The sequence below is a fragment of the Symphalangus syndactylus genome, chromosome 9, assembly GCF_028878055.3.
Source record: "Symphalangus syndactylus isolate Jambi chromosome 9, NHGRI_mSymSyn1-v2.1_pri, whole genome shotgun sequence".
Taxonomy (NCBI): Eukaryota; Metazoa; Chordata; class Mammalia; order Primates; family Hylobatidae; genus Symphalangus; species Symphalangus syndactylus.
The window spans coordinates 30,896,844-30,916,347 of record NC_072431.2 but is presented as its reverse complement, the minus strand read 5'-3'; positions in this window follow the sequence as shown (position 1 = coordinate 30,916,347).

Genomic DNA, 19,504 nt, shown 5'->3' with positions numbered 1-19,504 from the left:
CTGATGGCGCCTGGACGGTGGAAGGGACTAGCATGTATTGAGCAATCACTATGTGCCAGACACTTCATGTAACAAGGAATTTCGTCATGTTTAATCTCATGTAACCTTCCAAACAACCTTTCAAGGTAAATGTTGTTTTGCATTTCACAAAGGAGGAAACGGGTTCAAGATTATGTGACTTGCCAAGGACACACACAATGGCAGAGCTGTAATTGGACTATAATAAATCTTGATTGACCTCACTGCATTTGCTCTTTTCACTGTGCCACAGGAGAAAAAAGGTACATTCTTTTCTATCTCAGTTGCTTTCAATCATTACATTGTTATTTCTCAATTCTTCTCTGGATGCTTTGTACCACTTGGTCACATCCTCAATTGCTGCTGTCTACTGACCTCTGAAAACTTCCTTATGAACGGGAGCACCTGGCTTAGCATTTACTCTCCAAATCAGAGCCTAGACACTTAGCCACCATGGAAAAGTGCCTTTTACCAGGTGCCGAAAAATTTCTTTCTGATTGTAACTACCAATCCTCTGAGTGCCCACTGTCTCTTTGTCATTATTCTTTCTGCTCTTTCTCCAGCCTGCCCCGCTCCGCCATTCTTCACTCTGAGGCCTGAGTAATCATGCCAAAATGCATGGCCCAACCTCCGGCTGGCTTCCAAGCCCACTCTGCGTCACCACTGCTCTCTGTGCCACAGCCACACCATCCTCCTTTCAGTCCTCAGATGACCTACCAAAGGGCTCAAAAAAAAAAAAAGAGAAATAGGGGCTTGCTCTGTCACATGGGCTGGAGGGCAGTGGAGTGATCATAGCTCACTACAGCCTTGAATTCCTGGGCTCAAGCAATCCTCCCGCCTCAGCCTCCTGAGTAGCTAGGACTTCAGGGCTGCACCATTATGCCCAGCTAATTTAAAAAATATTTTTATAGAGATGGGGTCCTGCTATGTTGCCCAGGCCGATCTTGAACTCCTGGTCTCAAGCAATCCTCCTGCCTAGGCCTCCGAAAGTGCTGAGATTACAGGCATGAGCCACTGTTCTAGGGCCCAAAGGGCTTTTTTTGTGTCCATGCTCTTCCTTCTGCCTAGAGGCTTCTCTTCCCCCTTAGCCTAGTTCACTGCTATTCATCGTTCTGATGTAGCACAAGTGTTACTTCCTCAAAGAAGCCCCTACCCACCCCATTCCCGGCCCTAGAGTGTGTTCTTTGTTTCAGAATCCTCACTTGTGATAACTAGAGTGATTTTATGATTAATGTCTACCTCCCCAACTAGACTGCAAACTCCGTGAGTGCAGGGACAATGGCGCTTTTTTTGCTCACTAATGTCTCCAGGGCCCAGTACAGTGCCTAGGACTAAGTAGGTACCTAATTTAAAATTGCTGAATGAATGTATATAGGACATGTATGTGGTAACACTTGGTGGACAGTTGGATATGTGGTATCCCTAGCCCAGGAGAAAGATTTGGGCTAAAAAATCAGATTTAAGAATTATTAGTACATAAGTGGTCACTGATGTTATCATCCAGAAAGGGTGAGAAAAATATAATGAGAGGCCAGGCACCGTGGCTCACGCCTGTAAGCCCAGCTTTGGGAGGCTGAGGCAGGTGGATTTCATGAGGCCAGGAGTTTGAGACCAGCCTGGCCAACATGGTGGAAACCTGTCTCTACTAAAAATACAAAAATTAGCCATGTGTGGTGGCACATGCCTGTAGTCCCAGCTACTTGGGAGGCTGAGGCAGGAGAATCGCTTGAACCTGGGAGGCAGAGGTTGCAGGGAGCTGAGAGGGTGCCACTACACTCCAGCGTGGGCCACAGAGTGAGACTCTGTCTCCAAAAAAAAAAAAAAAAAAAAGGTTAATAAGGAAAATATGCCACGCAAAGGGAAACCACACGCACAGAGGCACACGGGTGAGACAGTCTGATTTAAATTTAATGTGACTGAAGTTTGGTAAAGGCTTTTACCAAATATTGAGAGATGCAAAAAGAAACGTAGATTATGAAGAGTTTAGTGCCATGCTCATTAAATTGTCTTTAAAATGTTGGGTAATTTTAAGCAGAACAGTGATTGGATCTGGCAGCAGTGGTGGGATGGAATGGAGCTGGGCAAATCTAGGGGCAGGGAGCAGTTAAGAGGCAATTAATCAAAGCAAGGAATAAAGAAGGACTGAAATAAAGCAAGAGTGGCAAAAATGGAAAGAAATGGATTCAAGATATATTTATAAAATGTGTATAATCAATGAACAATTGTACTTCTAGAAAATTACTTTTACATATAATTGCATGAGTGCTCAAAGATAAATGGATAAAGATGTTTATTACAGCATTTATTGCAATAATTAAAAATTGGGAACACTCTATAAGTACATCAATATGGGATTGATTAATTAAATTAAGGTGTAATCAGGTAACTTTTGACAAGAACTATGTATAAAGATAAAAAGGAGCTATCAACTAAATAAATTATAGATATTATGTATTAATACTACATTTTAGTTTAAGTGTATATAATATATATGTATGTTGTGTGTTGGTATATGCATTGAAAGAAATTCTGGAAGGATTTATATAAAGGCTGTCAACCATGTTTGTCTTTGGGGAATAAGATCAGAGGTGATGGGCTTTCGATTTCTAATTTATAAACCTGTGGCTGGGCGTGGTGGCTTACGCCTGTAATCCCAGCACTTTGGGAGGCCAAGGTGGGCGGATTACCTGTCTTGATACCACCAAAAGGAAATTTTAGATTACCTTTAGATAATGTTCCACGTTATCTCGGAATTTAGCCTAAAAGGTATAATTATAGGGATTTTAATTTCTTTTAAGGTTATTTGTGGCCGGGCGCAGTGGCCCATGCCTGTAATCCCAACACTTTGGGAGGCCGAGGAGGGTTGATCACTTGAGGTCAGGAGTTCGAGACCAGCCTGGCTAACATGGTGAAAGCCCATCTCTAATAAAAATACAAAAATTAGCCGGGTATGGTGCTGGGCGCCTGTAATCACAGCTACTTGGGAGGCTGAGGCAAGAGAATCGCTTGAACCTAGGGGGTGGAGGTTGCAGTGAACCGAGATTGCGCCACTGCACTCCAGTCTGGGTGACAGAGCAAGACTCTGTTTCTAAATAAATAAATAAATAAAATAACAATACTTTATAAACTTGTGTTTTAATCTTTTTTAACAACTAAAAGCAACGTGATTCTGGATAGAGAAAACACATTTTTTTCTCTCTTTTTCTTTCTCTCCTTTTTTGAGATGGATTCTTGCTCTGTCACCCAGGCTGGATTGCAGTGGCACGATCTCGGCTCACTGCCAGCTCCGCCTCCCGGGTTCACGCCACGAGTAGCTGGGACAACAGGTGCCCACCACCATGCCCGGCTAATTTTTTTGTATTTTTAGTAGAGACGAGGTTTCACCGTGTGTTAGCCAGGATGGTCTCGATCTCTTGACCTCGTGATCCGCCCGCCTCGGCCTCCCAAAGTGCTGGGATTACAGGTGTGAGCCACTGTGCCCGGCATCTCTCTTTTTCTATAAAGGATATTTGTGGGAAAATTGGCAAAATTTGAATAAAGTTTCTAGATTAGACAATGCAATATCAATGTTAATTTCTTGATTTTGATAATTGAACTTTGCTTATTTAAGAGAATGTCCTTGTTTCTAGGAAGTACACACTAAAAGTATTTAGGGGTAACAGGGCATTATGTCTGCAACTTATTCTCAAATAACACAGAAGAAAACAATAATGGAGAGAGAATAACAAAGATGGTAAAATAACATTTGGAGAATCTGGATTATGGTAAACAGGAATTCTTTTTCTTTTCTTTCTTTCTTTCTTTTTTTTTGCTAGTCAAGTGAAACAGTGGGAATGGAGAAAGAACAAAGAAATCTGTAAGTGGGGTCTGGGTGCCGTGGTTCACGCCTGTGATCCTACCACTTTGCGAAGCTGAGGGGGAAGGACTGCTTGAGCCCAGGAGTTCAAGACCAGCCTGGGCAACATATGGAGAGCCCCACCATCTCTACAAAGAAAAAAAAAATTTTTAATAGCCTGGGCCAGACGCGGTGGCTCACGTCTGTAATCCGAGCACTTTGGGAGGCCCAGGTGGGTGGATCACCTGAGGCCAGGAGTTCGAGACCTGCCTGGCCAACATGGTGAAACCTCGCCTCCACTTAAAATACAAAAATTAGCTGGGAGTGGTGGCGGGCGCCTGTAATCCCAGCTACTCGGGACGCTGAGACAGGAGAATTGCTTGAACCCTGGAGGCAGAGGTTGCAGTGAGCTGAAATTGTGCCATTGCACTCCAGCCTGGGTGACAAGAGCAAGACTCTGTCTTAAAAACAAACAAACAAAAAATTAGCCTGGCATGGTGATGTGCACCTGTAGTCCCAGCAACTTGGGAGGTTGAAGTGGGAGGACTGCATGAGCCCAGGAGGTGGAGACTGCAGTGAGCCATGATCATGCCACTGTGCTCCAGCCTGGGTGACAGAGTCAGATCCTGTCTCAAAAAAAAAGAAAAAAAAAAAGCAATCTATAAATGGTTGTGCTCAATTAGTTGTAAACACCACTGTGCTTGGACAGCCCAAAATTCTTTGTTCTACATTTGTACTTTTCTGTATGTCTGAAATTATAAATGGAATGTTTTAAAAAAGGTCTAGAACAAGATATAAAGTCAGCTACCATCCGTGTGTGTAAAAATGGAATATATGTAGATATTTGCAATATGCAAATGATCTGTGGAAAGATACACAAGAACTAGTGCTATTAATGGCCTTTGGAAGTGAAAATTTGGTGGCTGAGAACAGAGGAAAAATGAAGACTAGTTATTTATTGTATGCCTTTTGATAGCTTTTGAATTTTCACTAATTTGCCTATTTTAAAAGTAAATATAATTAAATAAGCAAATTAAAAATTATTTTAAAAAACAAATATAATTAAAAAATAACACAAAATATTGTATAATAAAGCATTTCAAACATTCCCCAAAGGAGAGAGAATAATACAATGAACTCTCATATATCAGAATCCTCACCCAGATTCTACAATTATCAAGATTTTGCTATGTTGTTTTATCTACCTATTTTCCCCTTCTGTGTCTTGTCTTCTTTACTGAAATGTTTAAGAAATAACTACAGACATCATGCTATTTCATCCCCACATATCTCAATAAACACCTCTGAAAAAAATTATGGAATTGTCTTACATAACTCAAGGCCATTATCACACCTAATGAAATTAACAATAATTCCTTGGTATCAACTAATATCCAGTTTATAATCAAATTTCTTCAAATATCAAAAAAGGTCCACATATTGGAGCCAAGCGTGGTGGCTCACGCCTGAAATCCCAGCACTTTGGGAGGCTGAGGCGGGTGGATCACCTGAGGTCAGGAGACCAGCCTGGCCAATATTGTGAAACCCTCATCTCTACCAAAAATAAAAAAAATTAGCTGGGCATGGTGGCAGGTAACTGTAATCCCAGCTACTAGGGAGACTGAAGCAGGAGAATCACTTGAACCTGAGAAGCAGAGGAAGTGAGCCGAGATTGCGCCATGGTACTCCAGCCTGAGAATAAGAGCGAAACTCTGTCCCAAAAACAAACAAACAAAAAAAAAAAAGGTCCACATACTGTATGTAAACACTACACCTTAGCTGGAAGTCTGTTTCTCATGGTATATGGGTTAATAGTCCTCAAACAGCTTTACATGTATCCTGGGGCTGAACAAATAAGTAAATGTATAGTGGATTTTGGGAGGAAGGGTTTTCACTATCAGAAAGAGAAGTAACATACAAGCAAGGAGGGAAAAATAGAATGAGCCCTTGGGTACTGGATTAGAGTTGGTTAGCCAGCTTGGTAAATATATAGACAGAAATATGTGTTTATACATGAGTCGGTATACACACAAATATTACCTAGTGCTATACCTCACGCTGCCCTCTGAGAGGGCCTAGAGGCAATGACACCCCCATAGCAATGGGCACATCTTGTGTCCAGATTTTGGTTTCAAAATACTGTGAACTCTGAAAATTTGAGATAGGTCTCAGTCAATTGTTTATTTTGCCAAGGTTGGGGACATGTGTCCGTGCCAGCCTCAGGAAGTCCTGAAGACTTGTGCCCAAGGTGGTTGGAGTACAGCTTAGTTTTATACATTTTAGGGAGGCATGAGACATCAATCAACATATGTAAGAAGTACATTGGTTCAGTCTGGAAAGGCAGGAAGACTTGAAGTGGGGAGGGGGCTTCCAGGTCACAGATAGGTGATACACAAATGGTTACATTCTTTTGAGTTTCTGTTAGCCTTTCCAAAGGAGGCAATCAGATATGCATCTATCTCAGTGAGCAGAGGGGTGACTTTGAATAGAATGGGAAGCAGGTTTGCCCTAAGCAGTTCCCAGCTTGACTATTCCCTTTAGCTTAGTGATTTAGGGGCCCCAAGCTTTATTTTCCCTTCATATTTCCCCCCTTTTCTTTTTAAAAATCTTTTGGAGAAGGCATTTTACAAGAAAATGAATCTCTGGTCTCAGGTTTCATTTGATCTCTCATGGCAAGGATGGTTTATTCCTAGAGAGGTACGTCCCGAAAACTGATTTTTAGCAGGTTGTGAAGTCTCATGTCCTATGAAGGGAAAATAGTGGGGAGGAAGGGAGAAAAAACAACAAACAAAAGAACACTCCTGGAAAACCTATGTAGGCCACATTTCTCTGAAGTCTATAGTCAGTAGGCAGGTATGAAAGTGGCTTATGTATGTAGACAGGTTGCTGTTATTTTCTTCTGAAGTTTAAGTTGTTTAGTTTCAGTTCGCAGGGCTTTAAGAAAGCACAGCTTAGTTTTCGGTGACTCTTAATTAGGAAAAATGGGAAAAAAAGGAGGAAAAAAAGAAAAAAGCTGAAAATATTATTTTGAAGACTTGTAGCCAAGAAACTAATTCAGCCCAAACAGTAGAACATAATAAAAATTAAAAAAAAAAGGCCGGGCGCGGTGGCTCACGCTTGTAATCCCAGCACTTTGGGAGGCCGAGGCGGGCGGATCACGAGGTCAGGAGATCGAGACCACGGTGAAACCCCATCTCTACTAAAAAAATACAAAAAATTAGCCGGGCGTGGTGGCGGGCGCCTGTAGCCCCAGCTACTCGGAGAGGCTGAGGCAGGAGAATGGCGTGAACCCAGGAGGCGGAGCTTGCAGTGAGCCGAGATTGCGCCACTGCACTCCAGCCTGGGCAACAGAGCGAGACTCCGTCTCAAAAAAAAAAAAAAAAAAAAAAAAAAAATTAGGCAAGACTAGACTCTAACGAGTGTACTATCGTCTTGAAACATATATTTTTTTTCTCTCTAAGTTTCCCATTTTACTAAAGATAAATCATGGTAGGACTGGTTTGCTTCTTAGCTTGGCCTAATTATTTTTTACAGTGCAGCAAGAATAATTATTTTTTACATAGGCTTTTAAATGGGCTTTGTTGAAACTTTGTTCCATAGGAGGAATCTCAGATAAGATTTTAAAGCTGAGTCCAGCCAGGAATTTGTGCCATCAAATACCTACGAGTTCGGTGAATTTCCTCTCCCCCAACTTTTTTTTTTTTGAGACAGATTCTTGCTCTGTCACCCAGGCTGGAGTGCAATGGCATGATCTTGGCTCACTGCAACCTCTGCCTCCCTTGTTCAAGCGATTCTCATGCCTCAGCCTGTCAAGTAGATGGGATTACAGGTGCGTGCCACCGTGTCTGGCTAGTGTTTGTAATTTCAGTAGAGATGGGGTTTCACCATGTTGGCCAGGCTGGTCTTGAACTCCTGGCCTCAAGTGATCCACCCGCCTCAGCCTCCCAAAGTGCTGGGATTACAGGTATGAGCCACTGCACTTGGTCTGAATTTCCTCTCCTCTTGAGGGTCCAAGATAAATCTGGGGCTTCTGTGCCTGTCAGAAAGTGATATTCTTTACTTACCACAGGCCAGAAACCCTGTACACGGACTGCGTACACAAAATATGAGGCCAGTTTTTCCAAGGGCTTTATTGGCTTCCTAAGTCAAGTTTGATGCCTTATAGGAAAGCACACCATTCCAGTCAAAGCCTTGGTAAAATTACCAGTTTCTTCAATTGTGTCCTTTTAAAAATGAAAACAGATTCTTACTGCACTTATGCAACTAACTGTATTGCCATAAGTTAAGAATACTCACAAATAGTTTTCAAATTCTGGAGAAAATCAATTAGAAACAAATATGCTCCAAATTTTGTTCATGTGAGTATATTAAATTGCTGAAAGCTGCCAATAGTTCAAAAGAAAAGTTTTAAAACTCCGAAAAACAGAATAAAGGATCAGCAACATTTTATGCAAAAAGTCAAAAAGATTAGTTCAGTCCATGCAGTTAATTCCTGTTTTGTTTGATATTCATGAACATTTTAGCTCTCCATGAGTCCTGAAAGTTTTTTCTCTATTCTGATGTCATAATCTCCAAAGCTATCAGAAATCTGCATTCAAGATACCTGTTACAGTTTAATAGCTGGTTATAAAACCAACTTCTAAAGAGGACCAAAACAAGGCAACAATTGTCTGTGGATGACAAAAAGTTTTAGGGCAGCCATAGTCAAAAACATAATTGACAAGGGAATTTGTTACCTCTGTGGCACACAGTAATTTTAACTTACATAACAATTATTGTTACTGATAATGTACACTAAGTTATATTAGAATTATAAGTTTCTCATAATTTTGGAACACATACCAATAACGTTTATACAAATACAGCTCAAAGAAACCAAACAACCATTTCATATTTGACAATGCTTCCTGTATAATTTTTATACCAAATAAGCCAAATTATGTTATTTTTGGACTTTAGGGAACCTAATATCTTAAAGGAGTAATTAGGTTAGAACAAGACATAATTTATAACTTAACTTTGGAAAGTTTGTCAGATATAAAAGGTTTAAAACACTTGATATTACAAAATAGGATTTCAGGTCATTATAAAGTCATCTGTTTAACCAAAGTGATAATTCAAGGATTTCAAAAATAGTGAAAACCTTCATTCATTGAGAGAGGGGACTTAATTTTCTAAACCTGAAGCCCTAATAAAAACAGCATGGGGATCGAGACCATCCTGGCTAACATGGTGAAACCCTGTCTCTACTAGAAACACAAAAAATTAGCTGGGCGTGATGGCGGGTGCCTGTAGTCCCAGCTACGCGGGAGGCTGAGGAAGGAGAACGGCGTGAACCCGGGAGGCGGAGCTTGCAGTGAGCAGAGATCGCGCCATGGCACTCCAGCCTGGGCGACAGAGCAAGACTCCGTCTTAAAAAAAAAAAAAAACAGCATGGAGCCAATTCCATTTGCTTTTCCAAATTTTGTAAGCAATCTATAAAGTTTATTCTTGAGTATAAAATATAACTTCCATAAGCCTTTTATAACCTTTATAATCTTTATTAAGGGGTTGGAGGCCGGGCACAGTGGCTCATGCCTGTAATCTCAGCACTTTGAGAGGCCGAGGTGAGTGGACTGCTTGAGGTCAGGAGTTCGAGACCAGCTTGACCAACATGGTGAAACCCTATCTCTACTAAAAATACAAAAATCAGCCAAGCATGGTGGTGTGCACTTGTAATCCCAGCTATTCAGGAGTCTGAGGCAGGAGAACTGCTTGAACCCAAGAGGAGGAGCTTACAGTGAGCCGAGATTGCACAACTGCACTCTAGCCTGGGCAACAGAACAAGACACTGTCTTAAAAAAAAAAAAAAGCAGTTGGTTAATGCTTCACAAAAAACTTGTTAATCTAATACAGGGGTCCACATACTGGTTTTTGCATCAGTGTGCTTTTGACACTAATGATTAATTTATAGAGGAACTAAACTATTTATCTTTCCAAATCAGCCCTTACAATCTTCGATCTTATGTGCCCACCTCTTCCGTGATAGTCCCTGGGCCTTGAGGAGTTGAATAGCTTTAATTTCTTGCCCTGTGTCTCGGGAATGCATTTTATTTTGATTGGCATCTTCTACAGGGCCTAAAGATGAGGGTTTAATTGCTGTCAGTGTTTAGGCTGGGCATGGTGGCTCACGCCTGTAACCCCAGCACTTTGGGAGGCCGAGGCAGGCGGATCACAAGGTCAGGAGATCGAGACCATCCTGGCTAACACGGTGAAACCCCATCTCTACTAAAAATATAAAAAATTAGCCGGGCATGGTGGTGGGCACCTGTAGTCCCAGCTACTCGAGAGGCTGAGGCAGGAGAATGGCGTGAACCTGGGAGGCGGAGCTTGCAATGAGCCAAGATTGCGTCACTGCACTCCAGCCTGGGCGACAGAGCGAGACTCCATCTCAAAAAACAAAACAAAACAACAACAACAAAAATTGCTGTGAGTGTTTAAGATTTAACAGGACTTGGTGTCCATTTTAGACCCAGGAGTTAAAGCCCTCTAACTCAACGTTACAAAGACTTTATTTTCTTTTATTTCATTTTATTTTGTTTTTTAATTTTTCCATAGGTTTTTTGGGGAGCAGGTAGTATTTGGTTATATAACTAAGTTATTTAGTGGTGATTTGTGAGATTTTGGTGCACCCATCACCCGAGCAGTATACACTGAACCCTATTTGTAGTCTTTTATCCCGCATCCCCCTGACCCTTACCCCCAAGACCCCAAAGTCCCCAAAGTCTATTGTGTCATTCTTACACCTTTGTGTCTTTATAGCTTAGCTTCCACAGATCAGTGAGAACATATGATGTTTGGTTTTCCATTCCTGGGCTACTTCACTAATAATCTCCAATCGCATATACCACAGTTTCTTTATCCACTCGTTGACTGATGGGCATTTGGGTTGGTTCCGCAATTTTGCAACTGTGAATTGTGCTGCTATAAACATGTGTGTGCAAGTATCTTTTTTGTATAATGACTTCTTTTCCTCTGGGTCTATACCCAGTAGTGGTATTGCTGGATCGAATGGTAGTTCTACTTTTAGTCCCTTTTTTTTTTTTTTTTTTTTGAGATGGAGGCTTGCTCTGTCACCCAGGCTGGAGTGCAATGGCGCGATCTTGGCTCACTGCAATCTCCGCCTCCCGGGTTCAAGCAATTCTCATGCCTCAGCCTGTCAAGTAGCGGAGATTATAGGTGTGTGCCACCACACCTGGCTAATTTCGTATTTTTAGTAGAGATGGGGTTTCACCATGTTGGTCAGGCTGGTGTTGAACCCCTGACCTCATGTGATCCACCTGCCTCGGCCTCCCAAAGTGCTGGGATTACAAGCATGAGCCACCATGGTGGGCCTTACTTTAGTTATTTAAGGAATCTCCACACTGTTTTCCCTAGTGGCTGTACTAGTTTACATTACCACCAGTAGTGTAGAAGTGTTCTCTGATCACTGTATCCATGCCAACATCTACTGTTTTTTGATTTTTTGATTATAGCCATTCTTGCAGGAGTAAGGTGGTATTGCATTGTGATTTTGATTTGCATTTCCCTGATCACTAGTGATGCTGAGCATACATTTGTTTGCCATTTGTACATCTTCTTTTGAGAATTGTCTATTCATGTCCTTAGCCCACTTTTTGATGGGATTGTTTGTGTTTTTCTTACTGATTTGTTTGAGTTCGTTGTAGATTCTGGATATTAGTCCTCTGTCAGATGGATAGATTGTGAAGATTTTCTCCCACTCTGTGGGTTGTCTGTTTACTCTGGTGACTGTTCCTTTTGCCGTGCAAAAAAGCTCTTTAGTTTAATTAAGTCCCAACTATTTATCTTTGTTTTTATTACATTTGCTTTTGGGTTCTTGGTCGTGAAATCCTTGCCTAAGCCAATGTTTAGAAGCATTTTTCCAAAATTATCTTCTAGAGTTTTTATAGTTTCAGGTCTTAGATTTAAGTCCTTAATATATCTTGAGTTGATTTTTGTATAAGGTGAGAGATGAAGATCTAGTTTCATTCTCCTACCTGTGGCTAGCCAATTATCCCAGCACCATTTATTAAAAAGTGTCCTTTCCCCACTTATGTTTTTGTTTGCTTTGTCAAAGATCAGTTGGCTGTAAGTATTTGGGTTTATTTCTGGATTCTCTATTCTGTTCCATTGGTGTATGTGCCTATTTTTATACCAGTACCATGCTGTTTTGGTGGCTATGACCTTATAGTATAGTTTGAAATCAGTTAGTGTGATACCTCCAGATTTGTCCTTTTTGCTTAGTCTTGCTTTGGCTATGCAGGCACTTTTTTCATTCCATATGAAGTTTAGAATTGTTTTTTCTAATTCTATGAAGAATGATGGTGGTATTTTGATGGGGATTGGGTTGAATTTGTAGATTGCTTTTGGCAGTATGGTCATTTTCATAATATTGATTCTACCCATCCATGAGCATGGGGTATATTTCCATTTGTTTCTGTCGTCTATGATTTCTCTCAGCAGTGTTTTGTACTTTTCCTTGTAGAGGTCAACAAGGACTTTAAAAGCACATATAGAAAGATACATGGATGAAATACCTTAGTTTAAAAAAGTTTTATCTTAGTTTTTCTCCTAAGCAAACCAAAACTTAATAATATTTGGACTTTCTGGTTTGTCCTGAATATCCCTCCTTCTTAAACAACCAGTCATTTTATTTTAGGACTAAAAATTTACTATAAAAGATTCTTTCTCATATACAATTATTTCTCTTTAAGCTTTCTTACCACACACACACAAAAATCTCTTTATTTTTATAACTTTCTTTACATCTGTTTTATATTTCCTGGTTCCTTTTACCTTGTTTTATACATAACCTTTAAATAAGCTTTGAATTAGACAAAAATTTTTCACTTTTTTTTAAAAAAAGGACACTCTTTTTTTTTTAAGCAAGAATGTTTTCCTACAATATATATTTATTGGAAAATACCCCAATAATAAAATACCTATTGTTTAATATAACTTTATTTCTAAATTATGACCAGTTTGTCTACAAGTATTTATCCCATTACATTTACCTAATTATTTTATTTGAATTGTTTACCTAGATTATTTGTGAAAACTGTGATAGTCATGATTTAAAACTATGAAGCTGCCATTGCAAAATTATAACTGAGACAGTGGAAAAAGATTTGACCTAACTGACTCTGTATTGCTCTTAACCTCCAAGCTGTCCTTGTTCGTTCCTGGGCATAGGCTGAACTAACTTTAGAAAGGAACTGAGTTTATAGTTTAGATTTGAAGCAAAGACAATAACAGTCCTTTCCCAAAACAAACCTCCTTACTGTCTGTGGACCAGACTGCCTAAAGCGACAGGATTAGAAGTTATGGCAATCTTATTAAATTCAAAATGCAGCTATTTTTATTAAACCCATATCAATGTCTTATTTATTAAAAATTACACAAGCATAGATCATTCTGTTTTGGCCTAGGTTTATAGTTTTGTAACTCCTATGCCAAATTTTGACACCTTACAGTATTTGGCAGGGATAAGTATGAAATTTGCTTGATTAATAATGCAAACAAAGTGTATGCTGGCAATTCTTTAGACATTTCTAATAGTACTTTACCAGTAATTTTAAAGCTAGTTTATTTATTAATGATTTTACTTATTACATAAACCTGAAAAAGCATTTGACTAGTCTTTTTTTTTTTTTTTTTTTTGAGATGGAGTCTTGCTCTGTCAGCCAGGCTGGAGTGCAGTGGGCAGGATCTCAGCTCACTGCAACCTCTGCCTCCTGGGTTCAAGCCATTCTCCTGCCTCAGCCTCCCCAGTAGCTGGGATTACGGGTGCGCACTACCATGCCCAGCTAATTTTTGTATTTTTAGTAGAGACAGGGTTTCACTATGTTGGCCAGGCTGATCTCGAACTCCTGACCTCTTGATCCACCTGCTTTGGCCTCCCAAAGTTCTGGGATTACAGGCGTGAGCCACCGTGCCCGGCCTAGTCTTTTCTTTTTTAGTATCTGATTTACATGCTTGTATTTTTCTTTAAGCCAGTTAATTAGAGCTCTTTCATATATTTTTAAGTAGTGAAACATTTTGTACACAACACATAAATACATATAAAGACATATTAGGCATGCTGACAGAAGTACATTTTATACATTTATAAAGACCCCCACCCCCCCTTTTTTTTTTTCCTATCTTAGACTTTCAGATTCTTGATAACCTGTTTCACAAACCTAGGCAGTTGTCAGCTAAATAGCCTTAAATTTGCACATTAAGGAAACAACTCAGGTGAAAATCAAATAGCAAAATTTACATCATAAGGTAGAGAGAGAAAAAATGTGGTGGTGCTAGAGGGAGACACTTTTATTTTTCTCTGAGTCAAATTAAACATAAAATTAAACTATACTCTGTCTTAAAAACCCAAGAGTAGCCTCTGTTGCAATAACTATTTTAGTAAAACAAACAAACAAACAAAAAATCAGGTGAAAACAAAATTCAGATAACTGAGAAGAAAAAGAAAAACAAACTTTTGTTAAAAAAAAGACAAGGTCTTAGAAGAGAAAAACAAACAACAACAAAAAACAAAAACACGAAGGCCTTTCAAATACAAACATGCACACATACACACACACATCTTGGGTGTGTTATCCTTTTAATTAAGCTGACTTTTAACCATTGAGCTCCTTAAAAAATTTTTTCTTTAAATCTTATTACCATATTCCAGCTAGGACAAAATGCTGCTATTTCAGAATTACAGCCAACAACAACAGCTAAGCAAAACTAACAATGATCACACAAGTTATACGATTTCTGCGTGTTCTAAGTGTAAGTAGGAATTAACACCAGCTGGCTGGTAAATGTTAACTTCAGTCATTTAAAAGGAATTTGCAAGACAGAATCCCAAACCAGTTTCTTTTTTTTTTTTTTTTTTTGAGACAGAGTCTCACTCTGTCGCCCAGGCTGGAGTGCAGTGGCGCAATCTCGGCTCACTGCAAGCTCCGCCTCCTGGGTTCACGCCATTCTCCTGCCTCAGCCTCTCCGAGTAGCTGGGACTACAGGCGCCTGCCACCACGCCCGGCTAATTTTTTTGTATTTTTAGTAGAGACAGGGTTTCACCGTGGTCTCGATCTCCTGACCTCGTGATCCGCCTGCCTCGGCCTCCCAAAGTGCCGGGATTACAAGCGTGAACCACCGTGCCCGGCCTAAACCAGTTTCTTACCTAGTGATGGGTCTCAGGCCGTAGACTGCTCTCTACCATTCTAGAGGCAGGAAAAAAAGCCTCATCTTCCTGTTGGAAACCAGCTCAAATTCCATAAAGGAGTCACCTGCCTTTCATTGTCATGGAAGCAGGAAAACTTGCCTTCCTGTTGGAAGCCAGTAAAACTCCAAAAAACAAAGAGTTGTACAGCAAAATAAACTTTAGATCTCCACCAAATTTGGGGAGATCAGGCATTCTCTGTAGAGGGTATTTTCAGACCTCAGCAAAGTGTCCTATTGGTTTGAGCCATAGAGTTAGCTCATGCTGGTACCAAGCACCGATAGGAAATTTGTCAAAGGTGGGGGGCATCTCCACTCAGAATCCCCCCATGGTTACCAAAATGTGAATCCTGAAAATTTGAGACAGGTCTCAGTTAATTTAGAAAGTTCATTTTGCCAAGGTTGAGAACACGCCCCCCTGTGACACAGCCTCAGGAAGTCCTGACAACATGTGCCCAAGGTGGTCAGGGTACGGCTTAGTTTTACACATTTTAAGAAGACATGAGACATCAATCAATATATGTAAGAATAACAATGGTTCAGTCTGGAAAGGTGGGACAACTTGAAGCAAAGGTAGGCAGACTCTAAGCGGAGAGGGGGCTTCCAGGTCACAGATAGATGAGAGACATTGCATTCTTTTGAGTTTCTGTCAGCCTTTCCAAAGGAGGCAATCAGATATGCATCTATGTCAGTGAGTACAGAGGTGACTGAATAGAATGGGAGGCAGTTTTGCCCTAAGCAGTTGCCAGCTTGACTTTTCCCTTTAGCTTAGTGATTTGGGGGCTCCAAGATTTATTCTCCTTTCACAATAAGGGCAACCTGGGCTCCTTGGAGAAATGGCTGATTTTAGAGCTGGGGCAAGGAAAGCACGAGATGAGTCTGGCACATTTCAAAAGACTTAGGAGTCAGCCGGATGTGGTGGCTCATACCTGTAATTCCAGCACATTAGACAAGAAGATCGCTGGAGGCCAGGAGTTTGAGACCCTGTCTTTCCAAAAATAAATAAATACATAAATTAGTCCGGAGTGATAGTGTGTGCCTGTAGTTCTAGCTACCTGGAAGATTGGAGCTGGAGAATAACTTGAGCCAGGAGTTCAAGACTGCAATGAGCTATGATCACACTGCACTCTAGACTGGGTGACAGAGTGAGATCCTATCTCTTAAAAAAATGACATAGGAGTCAACCTGAAAGTGCTCTTCCATGGCCAAAGCTGGAATAATTTGAGCAACAAAATAAGTAGCATAGTATTGTTACAGGAAAGGGGTCCAGACCCAGACCCCAAGAGAGGGTTCTTGGATCTCACGCAAGAAAGAACTCAGGGTGAGTCCGCAGTGCAAAGTGAAAGCAAGTTTATTAAGAAAGTAAAGGAATAAAAGAATGGCTACTTCACAGACAGAGCAGCCCCAAGGGCTGCTGGTTGCCTTTTTTTTTTTTTTTTGCGACGGAGTCTTGCTCTGTCACCCAGGCTGGAGTGCAATGGCGCGATCTCAGCTCACTGCAAGCTCCGCCTCCGGGGTTCACGCCATTCTCCTGACTCAGCCTTCCGAGTAGCTGGGACTACAGGCGCCCGCCACCACGCCCGGCTAATTTTTTGTATTTTTAGTAGAGACGGGGTTTCATCGTGTTAGCCAGGATGGTCTCGATCTCCTGACCTCGTGATCCGCCCGCCTCGGCCTCCCAAAGTGCTGGGATTACAGGCGTGAGCCACAGTGCCCGGCCTGGTTGCCCATTTTTTATGGTTATTTATTGATGATATGCTAAATAAGGGGTGGATTATTCATACCTCCCCTTTTTAGACCATATAAGGTAACTTCCTGACGTTGCCATGGCATTTGTAAACTGTCATGGTGCTGGTGGGAGTGTAGCAGTAAGGACAACCAGTGGTCACTCTCCTAGCCATTTTGGTTTTGGTGGGTTTTGGCTGGCTCCTTTACTGCAACCTGTTTTACCAGCAAGGTCTTTATGACCTGTATTTTGTGCTGACCTCCTATCTCATCCTGTGACTTAGAATGCCTTAACCATCTGGGAATGCAGCCCAGTAGGTTTCAGCCTCATTTTACCCAGCTCCTATTTAAGATGGAGTTGCTCTGGTTCACACATCTCTGACAGTATTAGATTATAATCCAATGTATAAAATGTGTAAAATTATCTAATATTAGATATCCAATGTATAAAATATACATGCCTCCATACTGATATAAACAAATGATTGACTAAAAAACTAAATGGTGGAGTGGAAACAAATCTTTACAGAAGACTTTGACTTCCAAATTTTAAATAATATATGTAGATACTTTTTCTTGCAGGAGGTAATGCTTAACCACTTTGAGGGTAGGCTGGATTGAGGAACTCTCTTTCAAAGAATAGATGGAAAGGGAAAAACAGTAACTTTACAGTGGCAAACACTCTCTTAAACAAGTGCCGAAAATTAATATCACCAGTTAGATATGTGGATATCATGTACCCCTGATATGACATGATGACAGGGCGCTTTGCGTCTGTGGTATTCTTTTAAAAAATCTATGACTGGCCCGGTGAGGTGACTCAAGCCTGTAGTCACAGCACTTTGGGAGGCCGAGGTGGGCGGATCACTTGAAGCCAGGAGTTTGAGACCAACCTGGCCAACATGATGAAACCCTGTCTCTGTTAAAAATACAAAAATTAGCCGGCATGGTGGTGTGTGCCTGTAATCCCAGCTACTGGGGAGGCTGAGGCAGGAAAATCGCTTGAACCTGGAAGGTGGAGGTTGCAGGGAGCCAAGATTGCACCACTGCACTCCAGCCTGGGCAATAGAGTGAGACTGTCTCAAAACACAATCAAACAAAATAAACAAATACCCCTATGACTAAGTTGAATCATGATACAAGCATCAGTCAAGCCCAAACTGAGGGACATTCTACAAAACACCTGACCCATTTTCCTTAAAACCGTCAAGGTCATGAAACACAATGAAAGATTGAGAAACCGTCACGGACCAGAGAATGCTAATGAGACATGACAATGACATGCAATGTGGTATATAGGATTCGATTGTAGAACAGAGAAAGGATATTAGTAGGAAAATGAGATTTGAACAAAGTCTGGAGTTTAGTTAATCATAATGTGCCAATATTGGTTTGTCAGTTTTGACAAATATCACATAGAAATGTAGGATGGGGTGGGTGTGGTGGCTCACGCCTATAATCCCAGAACTTTGGGAGGCCGAGGCGGGTGGATCACGAGGTCAGGAGTTTGAGACCAGTCTTGCCAACATAGTGAAACCCCGTCTCTACTAAAAATGCAAAAAATTAGCCAGGTGTGGTGGTGTGAGCCTGTAATCCCAGCTACTCAGGAGGCTGCGGCAGGAGAATTGCATGAACCCAGGAGGTGGAGGTTGCAGTGAGCTGGGATCACGCCATTGCACTCCAGCCCAGGTGACGGTGTGAGACTCCATCTCAAAAAAAACAAACAAAAAAAAGAAATGTAGGATGATAACATTAGGGAAAACTGAAACTGGGTGAAGGATATCCAGGAACTCTCTGTACTACCTTTGCAAACTTTTCTGTAAATCTAAAATTATTCCAAAATAAAAAGCTATTTTACAAAAAGATAATGAATAAGATAATGTTATAAACAGTGTTAAAGCAACAAATTCACTTTGGGAGGCCGAGGTGGACAGATCAAGAGGTCAGGACTTTGAGACCAGCCTGGTCAACATAGTGAAACCCCGTCTCTACTGAAAATAAAAAAATTAGCTGGTCGTGGTGGCATGTGCCTGTAATCCCAGCTACCTGGGAGGCTGAGGCAGGAGAGTTGCTTGAACCTGGGAGGCGAAAGTTGCCGTGAGCCGAGATTGCGCCACTGCCCTCCAGCCTGGGCAACAGAGTGAGACTGTCTCAAAAAAAAAAAGAAAAAGAAAAAGCAACAAATTGAACAACTTAGATAAAAATGGACAAACTCTTTGAAAGACATAAACTACTAAAACACAGGCAAGATGAATAGATAACCTAAATATCTCTATACCTATTAAAATAATTGAATTTGTAGCTAAAAATCTTCCCACAAAGAAAACTCCAGGCTTAGATGGCTTCACTGGTAAGTTCTACCAAACATTTAAGAAAAAAATAATGCCAATTCTACACAAATACTCCCCAAAAGTTAAAGAGAAAGAATAGTTCCCCAATGATTCTTAGAGGTCAGCATTATTCAGATACCAAAATCATACAAAGATCATACCAGAAAACTAAAGACCAGTTCCTCTCATGAACGTAAATGCAACAAATAAAATCAAACAATGCATAAAAAGGATAACATGTCACGAACAAATTTATCCCAGGAACACATAATTGATTTAACATGCAAAAACAATGTAGTTCACCATAAAGACACACTTAAAAAATAAAAATTATTATTATTATTATTATTAT